The following is a 9,657-nucleotide window of genomic DNA, read 5'->3' as shown; positions in this document are numbered from 1 at the left end:
TAGAGTCATAGATATGTAGAGGATGGTCTCCCAAGGCATTTAACTCTGTTCAATTCAACAAGACTGGAACTTAATTACCCAAAGCGAAGGAAGCAAACTAACACCGTAGTTTTCAACTACTTTTCCCCAGAAGCATGGAGGGAAGAGCGAAAGCCCCTTTTCACCCACAACCCAACCCTACTCTCCCACAACCTCAGGAACAAGCATCGTTAACAGTCATTGTATATACTTCTTTTATCTATACACTCATAGGTAGGTAAGTAAATAGATATAAAAATCTATGCGCACATAAAATTTTAAAAATCGCATAAATGGATCAATAGTCCATATTGTTCTGTCGATTTGTTTTACCTCACAATATACTGTAAGATCTCTCCCTGTCTCTATGTACGTGTGTGTTTACACAATTTTGTTAACCACGACAAAATGTTCCATAGAGTGGATGGCCCACAATTTATGTCACCACTTCCAGGTCAGCTGTTCCCATTTTGTGATGCTGCAAGTGACCCTTCGGTGTCTGGGAATGCATTTTTCTGTAAGTAATAGATTATAAATATCAATATAAATGCAAATATGTTTCTAATGGTTTAAATAAGAGGGGCACCTGGGTGGCTCAGTCAGTTGAGCGTCTGACTCTTGATTTGGGCTCTAGTCATGATCCCAGAGTCGTGGGACTGAGCCCCACATTGGGCTCTATGCTGAGTGTGGAGCCTGCTTGGGATTCTTTCTCTCTCTCTCTCTCCTTGCCCCTCTTCCCGGCTCACACACTCTCTCTCTCTCAAAAGAAAATCAATCTTAAAAAAAACAACAACACGGGATTCTTGCCTCCATCCTTGTGTCTTCCTTCCCTCCTTCCCCCCTTTCTTCCTTCCTTTTCTTAAATGTAAGGAGAAGCCTGGAGGCAGGCAGTCCAGGACTGTCTTCCCGTGTGGCTTTGGTCCTCCTGGTGGAAAGAAGGCTGCAGCGCCCGGGTACGCGCCTGTGATTCAGCCAGGAAGGAAGAAGGTGAAGGTGATACCCAAAGCGTTTCTGCTTTTGAGAAGTTGCCTTTCAGCGTGTCTGTGCTGGGGTGCCACAGGGTCACACGTCCATGTAAACGGCCAGACACTGTCCCATGGCCTCTTAACATTAAGAGGCCAGAAATGGGTGTGTTTTATCAGCTTGCTTGTAAAGGCAGGCAGGAGGGAGAAGGTGGTTGGGATGGCGTGTTAAGCCATCCTCACATTCACCTGCCGCAGGATATGTGAGTAGAGCTGTTGGAGAGACTCCCAGAACTGGATTCTTGTACAAGCTGTTTGTCGCCTTTTCTCCTACGTGTCCCCTCTGGCTGAGCACAACCAGTTTCCCAGCTTCTCAGCACCAGGCCACCATGTGCTCTATTACACCCCTGTCTTGGACCCCGCTCTCCTGGAAGGCCCGTGCCACTTCTACCTGGACCCTGTCCTTCTCTGTGACTCAGTTACAGCTTACCTGTTTCCCAAAGTGGCCGTTGGCCAACTCAGCTGGCAAAAGTCTTCTCTTTCCCAAAAGGACAGTCTGTGTGTTTTTGCTGTCAAATCCCTTTCCTAGGATTATTCCCAAGGGTCTGCTGGCCGAGGAAATAAGGAGGAAAAAAGAATCATTGGGGAAGAGAAGGTCATGCCCCCAGGCTCAATGCTGAGTCAGGACCTGCCATTTGGAGATGGGTAGGAAGTATTTTCTTTCTTTGTTTTTTTAAAAAAAAAATTTTTTTTAATGTTTATTTATTTTTGAGACAGAGAGAGACAGAGCATGAACGGGGGAGGGTCAGAGAGAGAGAGGGAGACACAGAATCTGAAACAGGCTCCAGGCTCTGAGCTGTCAGCACAGAGCCCGATGTGGGGCTTGAACCCACGGACCGCGAGATCATGACCTGGGCCGTAGTCGGACGCTCAACCGACTGAGCCACCCAGGCGCCCCAGTATTTTCAAATAAGGATTTTCAAACTTGCACAGGTATTTATTGAGCACACAGTCATTGAGAGGGAAGGTGTCAGACTGGAATCAGATCCTGGCTTCCCCACTTACTAGGTGGCAATGTTGCATGAACAACTTGCCCTCTGTGTCCCTTGGCTGTCTCATGAAATGGGGGATAACGGTGGGATGTTGGCAGGATTAAATGGCTTACTATATACAAAATGCTTGCATTAGTGACTGGCACATAGCAAGTGGTAAATAACAACATTAGCTATTATTATTTAGTGTGGCAGGTGTGGCCGTCGTGCTAAGCGGACATAATTGGCATGATCCCCACCATCACGGGGTCTATAGTTAGTGCTACGAGGTATTCCCTCCATTCATTAGCTCAGTGGATTGTGATGACAAAATATCCCTGCTGTAGTGGTGTGCCAAATGGCTGAATCCTAGGAAATGCAATTGCAAGTTGACCATCACTTAACACATTTCATGTGTGGCTGACAGACACATTACATTAAATTTTTTTTTTTCAACGTTTATTTATTTTTGGGACAGAGAGAGACAGAGCATGAACGGGGGAGGGGCAGAGAGAGAGGGAGACACAGAATCGGAAACAGGCTCCAGGCTCTGAGCCATCAGCCCAGAGCCCGACGCGGGGCTCGAACTCACAGACCGCGAGATCGTGACCTGGCTGAAGTCGGACGCTTAACCAACTGCGCCACCCAGGCGCCCCTAAATTTTTTTTTTTAATGTTTATTACTTTTTGAGAGACAAAGAGCTCAAGTGGGGGTGGGGCAGAGACAGAGGGAGACACAGAATCCAAAGCAGGCTCCAGGCTCTGAGCTTTCAGCACAGAGCCTAATGTGGGGCTCGAACCCATGAACCGTGAGATCATGACCTGAGCCAAAGTCAGATGCTATATGACTGAGCCACCCAGGTGCCCAACACGTTACAGTTTTAAATTTATTTTTAAATTTTATTTGAGAGAGAAAGAAAGAGTGTGAGCAGGGGAGGTGGGGGAGAGAGAGAGAGAGAGAGAGAGAGAGAGAATCTTAAGCAGGCTCCATGCCCAGTGTAGAATTTGATGATGTGGGGCTTGATCCCATGACCCTTGGGATCATGATCTGAGTCGAAATCAAGAGTCCGACACTCAACTAACTGAGCCACCCAGCCACCCCGAGATACATTACATTTTTTAAATCTTTATTTTTGTGAGAGACAGATAGACAGATTTCGAGCAGTGGAGGAACAGAAAGAGAGAGAGGGAGACAGACAGACAGACAGAATCCAAAGCAGGCTCCAGGCTCTGAGCTGTCAGCACAGAGCCTGATGAGCACGAACCATGAGATCATAACCTGAGCTGAAGTTGGACACCTAACCTACTGAGTCACCTAGGTGCCCCAACACATTACATGTTTTAGTCAATTTTTTATTTTATCAGAGTAAAGCATGCACATTATCAAACAAGTTAGATGATAACTAAAAATTTTAATCAGACAAAAGAGTCTTCTGGCTCCTACTTCCATCCTATTTTCTTCCTTAAAGAAAACTTTTATTTTTTATTTTTTTATGACTTATTTATTTTGAGAGAGAGCACAAGTGGGGGAGGGGTGGCGAGAGAGAGGGAGGGGGAGAGAGAGAGAGAGAGAGAGAGAGAGAGAGAGAGAATCCCAAGCAGGCTTTACATTGTCAGTGCGCAGAGCCCGACGTGGGGCTTGAACTCAAGAAGCCTTGAGATCATGACCCAAATTGAAGTTGGACGTTTAACCAACTGAGCCACCCAGGCTCCCCTAAGTCACATCTTGTATTAGCTCTTTCTTCCATGTTTTCTTTTGTGACTCTGTGAATATTGTTCATTGCTGAGTCAAATGATGTTCTATGACAGTATTTTATTTCTTGTTCAACTTTTATTTTTCTTGGAGTTAGTAACTGCATTAGTCTATTGTCTGTTAGGTTTTTCCTTATCCAGCTGCAGATTTTATTTATAGGTAGGCTTTTTCCCCCAAGTTTTATTCTATTGCTTGAAATTTGTATTTTCCCCAAGTTCTGTCGCTCTGTTTGTTTTGGTATCTCTCTTTCACGATGAAGACATTCCTCCTATGCCTTGTGACCCTTTGCAGTCCATTCACGTTTAAGAGGGATGTAGAAGCAATTGATCGGAGCCCTGTGCACACTTATGGGGCTGCCTGCCTTGGGAGCTGTACTGGGGGTGGAATGGGTAGCCAGAAGGCTTTCTCCTTGGAGACCCCCATGTGTTATTACCTGTGGGTCTGTCTTTTCTCAAGGGTGTATCAGTTCCTCTAGAGAAGGATCGTCTATCCATTGGTTTGGGATTTCCCCATTTGTGGGCGTTCTGGAGCCAGGAAGGAGCAGAGGGCGAGCTGTCTCATCTGTCAGTGTGCAAGCCTTCCTTCAATTCCCTTACATCCAGTCCTGGACCCTCCACCACCACCTCCTCAATACCTGCCAACTGTGAGTCCCCCTCTCTGGTTCAAGATCCTGGCATTCCTGGGGGGCAGTGGGGCACGTCGCTTGCCAGAATGGGTGGACTTTGGGCCTGGGAGTTTAAGTTCTCCTCCTACAGACTTTCGAACACACTTTCCGCTTTCATTTCCTCACATTTCCCTGCCTTTCACTGTGCCTGTGCCTCGGGTCCTGGGGGCTTTCTGAGCTTCACTGTAAATCTGCTTTCTTCTAAATCCGACACTTTACTATAGGCCCTTTAGGTATGACCTTCCTGCTCCCAGCTTGGTCATTTCCATCTGCTTTTTTTTTTTTTCCCTTTACTTTGTGTCATTCTGGTTACAAAAATCCTTTCATCTCACTGAAGATGAAGTCCATATTTCTGGGTTTTTTTTTCTTTACTATTTGGGATGAACGTGAGAAGAAAAGTTAACAGAAATGTCTTTATGTGATATCTGGAAGCTAGTTGGAAACAATTTGAATAAAGATCACTGAAAGATATGTGGTCCTTCCATACATCTCAATGATCTAAAAGAATTCTTTGAATTTAGCCAGAGCCTTTGAAAGCTACATACCTGAAGCCTAGCATGTTGTGTTCCCAAGTTGCCGAGTTTCATATTGGTATGAAGCCACAGCCTATAATAAGTCCCAAGGAACTCGTTATTGTGTGTCCCAGAAGGAAGCTTTTGAGGACATTGATCAGTACATTAAATGTTCTTCTCTTGCAAGGATCCTCAAGAGAATTTCTTTGTCTTATCCTTGAGTGGTATCTAATTCTTTTTTATTGAAAGGCTGGTTTGCTTTTATTTTTTGGTTCGGGTAAGCTTCTCTTTTCCCATTGGCTTCTCTATAGCTCAGAGCATGTAGAACTGAATTTTGTGTTCTCGTCTCATTTCTCTTGACATTTTATCTTTACTTGTTCATCTTTGCCTTTGTTTCTTCTTTCTCATCCACTCTTGGTTCTTGTTCTCTTATCCTATCGTTTTAAATGTTTTCTTTGATCAAAGAGTTATTGAAATGAATAAGTCAAATGTTGACAATAAGAATTGATAACTGCATACATATTCACAATTTATATTTTTGGTGTATGCCCACTTGACTCACCAGATTTGGTCATTTCTTACGATAGGTCTAATTTAGTCTTTGCCTTTTACAGGTGAGGAAAGTGAGGTCTGGATAAAGTAAGTGATTTATTCAACAGCTCTTCTGAGAAAATTAGTGGCAGAGCAAGGTCATGTGCCCACAACCGCTTTTATGATTCTACTTTATCACTTACTTGGATGTTTTGAGGAACAAAAGATCACCTTTGACCCACACCTGGAACCCTGATCTCTGATCTCTGATCTCCTACTTTTGGAATCAACCCACTCCGAGATGCAGAGCCCAGACTTCTTAAAGCTCTGTGGTCTATGGATTCACCATACTCTAAGTGTTGGTTTCCCACTTCCGTCCCTCCCCCCTGGATACTGACTGCCTCTAGATCCAACCTGGGTGTGTATATGGGATATATACCATGATGGATCCTGAAGAAATGTGAAGGCATGGGAAGTTGGGATTGTCTCCCTATAAGACAAATGCTCTTGGATCGATCCAACCAGCAGGCATTCGCTGAAGGCTACCTGTGCACACAAAGCTAAAATACATGGTGATACCAAATGCTATTTTTGTTGTGAAAGAAATACCTTGGAATTCCATTTTCAGAGAATTCTTGGGGTGGTCAGGTCTCTTTTTCTCAAAGCAAGGCCCTTCTTAGGCAGCCCACAAAGAGGAAGGGCCTCAGGCCTCTCTGTCATGGGCTAAGGATAACAGTTCATTCTATGAGGCCAGAGAAGACAGTACTTTGCCCGAGATTCCTTGTGTCTAGTTGCTGTTTTTCCCTCTAAGGTATGCTTCTACTGTGTCCTGTCATCTGATGTTGATGGCCCAGTGGGGCATGGGCTTAGTCACCAGTTTGTCATTCCATTATCATTTTGAATTATATTTAATTTTTATCTCATCCATCTGACCTTCCCTTCCTCACTGAAGGATTTGGGACTTGACAGGAATTTCACCCAGCAAATTCCCAAGCCAGGTGGTCCTATTACCCATTAAGGATTATATTAGTTTCCTTTTGCTGAGGTAATAAATTAACACACATTTAATGGCTTAAACAACACAAATTTATTATCATTAAGTTTTGAGGTAAAAAGCCCAAAATAGGGCTCACTGGGCTAAAATCAAGGTGTTGGCAGAGTTGTATTCCTTTGTGAAGGCTCTAGGGGAGAATCTTTCTCTTCCCTTTTCTAATTTCTAGAATCAGTGCATTCCCTGGCTTATGGCCTCCTTCTGTCCTCAGAACCAGCAATGACCGGTGAGTATTTCTTGCAATGTCTACTCTGAACACTGAGTGTTCTGCCTTCCACTTCCACATTTAAGGACCTTTGTAATTACACTGGGCCCACCCAGATGATCCAACTTAATCTCCCTACTTAAGATCAGTTGATAATCAACCTTAATTCCGTCTGCAACTTTAATTCCCCTTTGCCGTGTGTAATGTACTATATTTGCAGGTTCCAGGAATTGGGACACCGACATCTTTAGGGAGCTATCACCACAAGGATCAAGTATTCAGTTAACACTAAGTGCCAGGCATTCAGCTGACAACGTATGACCTGAGAGACAGCTCAAAGTTCATTTGTCCCAACTGATCTACTCACCCCCACTCACTCCTATTCCCAAATTTATTCCTCTTCTTGGATAATTTTTCTACGTTGTTGACATGACAATCTGCCTAGTTATCTTCACCTCCCCTCGCTTTCCCTCATTATCTCACCCCGTCCAGCCTGTCTGCCCATTTCCCTAAGTGTATTTGTGCCCACCCTCTCCTCTGCCCCTCTCCTGCCTCAGTTCAGGTTCAAAGGGCTCAGCTGGGCAACTACAACAGCTTCCCAGCTGGATTTCCTGTCCACATACTGCTTCTTCCAAACTGTACCCCGCACAACATCTAGAGTTATCTTTTTTTAAAATAGAGTTTATATTATATTATATTATATTATATTATATTATATTACATTTTATTTTATTTTATTTATTTTTAAAGTTTATTTATTTTGAGAACGTGAGAGAGGGAGAGGGACAGAGGGAGAGAGAGAATCCCAAGTGGGTTCCATGCTCAGTGTGGAGCCCAGTGTAGGGCTCGATCCCATGATCTTGGGACCACAACCTGAACAGAAATCAAGAGTTGGTTGTTCAACTGACTGAGCCATCCAGGTGCCCCTAGAGTTGTCTTTTTTTTTTTTAAATTATACTTTTCTTTGTTTTGAGATAATTACAGATTCATCTGCAGTTGTAAGTAATAATATAGAAAGATCTGTATCCCCTTTACCCAGTTCCCCCATTGATAATTTCTTTTTTTTTTTAAATGTTTATTTATTTTTGAGACTGAGAGAGACAGAGCATGAATAGGGGAGGGTCAGAGAGAGGGAGACACAGAATCTGAAGCAGGCTCCAGGCTCCGAGCCGTCAGCGCAGAGCCCAATGTGGGGCTCGAACTCATGGACTGTGAGACCATGACCTGAGCCGAAGTCGGATGCTTACCCGACTGAGCCACCCAGGCGTCCCGATAATTTCTTACAAAATAATAATACAAGGTCACACCCAGAATACTGACACTGATAAAGTCCAAGATGTGGAACAACTCCAATATCACAAGGATCCCTGTGTTGCCTATTTAATTTATTTACTTTAAACAATGGAGCCTGTATGACTCAGTCGGTTAAGCATCCAACTTTGGCTCATGTCATGATCTCACAATTGGTGAGTTTGAGCCCCACACCAGGCTCTGTGCTGACAGCTCACAGCCTGGAGCCTGCCTCGGATTCTGTGTCTCCCTCTCTCTCTCTGCCCCTCCCCTGCTCATGCTCTCTCTCCCAATCTCTCTCTCTCTCAAAAATAAAATAAAATATGACGTTAAAAAATTGTGGTAAAATGCACACATCATAACATCTATACACTCATAACCTATCTTTTCTCTTGTTGATGGAAAATTAGATTGTTTCTAATTTTTTTCTGCTTTTAACAACATTGGAACGAATAGTCTCAGACGCGTTTCCTTGGAGACATGAGCAAAAGTTCTCTACTCAAGAAGGGAATGCCTGGGCCGCAGATCAGGAGAATATTCAACCTTGCTGGATCTTGTCAAGTTTTTATCCAAGGAAGATTCTACCACTTTATTCTCCCCAGCAATTTGAAAGTTCCCTTTTCTCCACACAGAAGAATCAATTTTTTGTCCTGCAAAGACTATTCTGTAAAGTAAAGAGTGAGTTGGGTGGGGGCGCAACAGGGGCCCAGGCACACGGGAGTTAAGAGCCAGGTCAGCCGAGTTTCCTCAGGTCAAAACTTGCGGTCAAGAACTTTCTGCAAAGGGAGGCCATATTGTCTGTTCACATTCTCCCTGGTATCATGGGGCTAGCAAGAACGGAACGATGTGCTTCTCAAGTGTTATCCATCAGATGGCGAATTGTGTGGGCAACCAAACTTCTCTTCGTTATAGAAAATTATTATTTATTTTTTTATTTAACAAAACTCAAGGCTGAGAGCGTGCTCCATTGTGCCCTTCTGTGTTTTACGTGTTTTCTCTGCTTTGGCTCAGCCCCGGCTGTTTGTTAATGCATGTGTTGTATTGCAAATGTGGAACAAATGAAGCTGAGATATCAAATTAATACTGTGATCTGTTTTTCTGTTTTGTTGCCATAACAATCTGTGGCTCTTGAAGCAAAGAGAAAATTAGAATTGTATTAAAGGTGTTTACACCATGTACACTCCATCCTGCATTATTATTTATTGCTATAATAAGTGTATTTAACATTTGCTTAAGGAGGGTTAACTGCTATTGGTTTTTGCTAATGGTTTTTCTGCTCACCTTTCCAACCTGGTTTTGCTTTTGACCTTGACTTGTCCTATAGTTCACAGCAGGAAGGAATAGGGAGTTTTGGTCAGATGCCTAATGACATCATGACTCCTTATGCTTATTCCTCCCCTCTGCTCCCCAATCTTTTTTTTTTTTTTTAACTTTTTAAAAATGTTTTTATTTATTTTTGAGACAGAGAGAGACAGGGCATGAGCAGGGGAGGGGCAGAGAGAGGGGGAGACACAGAATCCGAAGCAGGCTCCAGGCTCTGAGCTGTCAGCACAGAGCCCGATGCGAGGCTCGAACTCACGAACTGTGAGATCATGACCTGAGCTGAAGTCGGACGCTCAACCGACTGAGCCACCAGGGCGC

General features: G+C 43.8%; 1 long non-coding RNA gene across 1 annotated transcript; it reads left to right on the top strand.

Moving 5' to 3' along the window:
• Window positions 1-444: 444 nt before the first annotated feature.
• On the top strand, window positions 445-5,928 carry LOC115518923. The gene is made up of 3 exons (XR_004343809.1): window positions 445-535; window positions 4,220-4,406; window positions 5,554-5,928. It is a non-coding gene; the product is annotated as an uncharacterized LOC115518923 (long non-coding RNA).
• Window positions 5,929-9,657: the final 3,729 nt, after the last annotated feature.

The sequence above is a fragment of the Lynx canadensis genome, chromosome B4 (genome assembly GCF_007474595.2).
Source record: "Lynx canadensis isolate LIC74 chromosome B4, mLynCan4.pri.v2, whole genome shotgun sequence".
In the NCBI taxonomy this organism is placed as follows: Eukaryota; Metazoa; Chordata; class Mammalia; order Carnivora; family Felidae; genus Lynx; species Lynx canadensis.
This window is presented reverse-complemented; position numbering and strand designations above follow the sequence as displayed.